The following is a 2,692-nucleotide window of genomic DNA, read 5'->3' on the forward strand; positions in this document are numbered from 1 at the left end:
CGGTGCCTCGACCCAACCTTTTGTCGGCCGGTTCCCCTTCCCCTTTTCCCCTTTTCCCTTTTCCCCTTTACCTCCCCGCGCGGGGAGGTACCAGGGGTTGGAACGTCTGGAGGAGATGGCCGGCGGCGGCGCCGAGCGTGGCCGGCGGGGAGGCGTGTTGGTCGGATTACATGTGTTGGAACGCGGCCCGCGGAAGTCATCTTGAGCACCGGAGGAGAGGGGCCGGCGAGGTGGCCGTGCGTGGCCGGCGGGGGGGCGTCTTGGTCGGATTAAAAGTGTTGGACCGCGGCCCGCGGAAGTCATCTTGAGCACCGGAGGAGAGGGGCCGGTGAGGTGGCCGAGCGTGGCCGGCGGGGAGGCGTCTTGGTCGGATTACATGTGTTGGAACGCGGCCCGCGGAAGTCATCTTGAGCACCGGAGGAGAGGGGCCGGCGAGGTGGCCGTGCGTGGCCGGCGGGGGGGCGTCTTGGTCGGATTAAAAGTGTTGGACCGCGGCCCGCGGAAGTCATCTTGAGCACCGGAGGAGAGGGGCCGGTGAGGTGGCCGAGCGTGGCCGGCGGGGGGGCGTCTTGGTCGGATTAAAAGTGTTGGACCGCGGCCCGCGGAAGTCATCTTGAGCACCGGAGGAGAGGGGCCGGTGAGGTGGCCGTGCGTGGCCGGCGGGGGGGCGTCTTGGTCGGATTAAAAGTGTTGGACCGCGGCCCGCGGAAGTCATCTTGAGCACCGGAGGAGAGGGGCCGGTGAGGTGGCCGAGCGTGGCCGGCGGGGAGGCGTCTTGGTCGGATTACATGTGTTGGACCGCGGCCCGCGGAAGTCATCTTGAGCACCGGAGGAGAGGGGCCGGTGAGGTGGCCGAGCGTGGCCGGCGGGGAGGCGTCTTGGTCGGATTACATGTGTTGGACCGCGGCCCGCGGAAGTCATCTTGAGCACCGGAGGAGAGGGGCCGGCGAGGTGGCCGTGCGTGGCCGGCGGGGAGGCGTCTTGGTCGGATTACATGTGTTGGAACGCGGCCCGCGGAAGTCATCTTGAGCACCGGAGGAGAGCGCCGGCGAGGTGGCCGTGCGTGGCCGGCGGGGGGGCGTCTTGGGCGGATTGGGAAAATAAAAAAAAAATCCCCCCATTCATTTCAATGGCTGAGGTGGTCTGCCATACCGTTTGTGTCCGCCAGACGGCGGTGTAGTAGGCAAAAGACCGTTGGAGGTACCAGGGGTAAGCCTGGCGGTACCAGGGGTAGGCCGGGGGGTACCAGGGGTAAGGCTGGGGGTACGGCGGCCGAGCGTGGCCGGGGAAGAGGTCTCTTGGTCGGATTGGGAAAATAAAATAATTCCCCCATTCATTTCAATGGGCGGCGGTACCAAGGGTAAGCCTGGCGGTACCAGGGGTGGGCCTGGAGGTACCAGGGGTCGGCCGGGGGGTACCAGGGGTCGGCCGGGGGGTACCAGGGGTAAGGCTGGAGGTACCAGGGGTCGGGCTGGAGGTACCAGGGGTAAGCCAGGGCCGGCTCGGCCGCGGAGCTTTGCCCGGGAAAGAGGCCTCTTGGCCGGGGTGAATAGCGCTGGAACGCGGCCCGCGGAGGTGGTGGGGGCCGGAGGCACCGTGGGCGAAGCCCCGGCCCGGCCCGGGGGCCGAGCGAGGCCGGGGAAGAGGCCTCTTGGTCGAATTGGGAAAATAAAAAAATTCCCCCATTCATTTCAATGGGCGGGGGTACCAGGGGTGGGCCGGGAGGTACCAGGGGTGGGCCGGGAGGTACCAGGGGTAAGCCGGGGGGTACCAGGGGTCGGCCTGGAGGTACCAGGGGTCGGCCTGGAGGTACCAGGGGTAAGCCAGGGCCGGCTCGGCCGCGGAGCTTTGCCCGGGAAAGAGGGCTCTTGGCCGGGGTGAATAGCGCTGGAACACGGCCCGCGGAGGTGGTGGGGGCCGGAGGGGCCGTGGGCGAAGCCCCGGCCCGGCCCGGAGGCCGAGCGTGGCCGGGGAGGAGGCCTCTTGGTCGAATTGGGAAAATAAAAAAATTCCCCCATTCATTTCAATGGGCGGGGGTACCAGGGGTCGGCCGGGAGGTACCAAGGGCCGGAGGTACCGTGGGCGAAGCCCCGGCCCGGCCCGGAGGCCGAGCGTGGCCGGGGAGGAGGCCTCTTGTTCGAATTGGGAAAATAAAAAAATTCCCCCATTCATTTCAATGGGCGGGGGTACCAGGGGTCGGCCGGGAGGTACCAAGGGTCGGCCGGGAGGTACCAAGGGTCGGCCAGGAGGTACCAGGGGTCGGCCGGGAGGTACCAAGGGTCGGCCGGGAGGTACCAGGGGTCGGCCGGGAGGTACCAGGGGTTGGACAGTACCGCTTTTGGTCGTTAGGGGCGCTGTAGTAGGTAAGAGTCAGGGGGTGAAGGAAGGCTAAAGGCTTAGAAGGTGGGCGATCACCAAAATACCTTCGGAAACGTATATAGGAGAGCATGTTTCGAGCAAGTGACCTCCATAGAGAGTCACCGGAGTCCCCTCATACACTTGTCCGACCATGGTGAGGGTGTCTCCAGCCACCCCCAGCGCTTCGCCGGCCTCTTCCGCCGGAGCTCCGCACTTTGAAAAATTTTCTATCTCCCCACTTTCGGCTATTTTCTAAGTCCCCCTCCGGGCGGTCGACGGCAGTTGGGAAGGCCGCCCGAGAGGCGCCCTGGGCGGATTGCCCGGGCGGAACGCC

Source organism: Hippocampus zosterae, unplaced genomic scaffold (assembly GCF_025434085.1).
Source record: "Hippocampus zosterae strain Florida unplaced genomic scaffold, ASM2543408v3 HiC_scaffold_411, whole genome shotgun sequence".
NCBI lineage: Eukaryota > Metazoa > Chordata > Actinopteri > Syngnathiformes > Syngnathidae > Hippocampus > Hippocampus zosterae.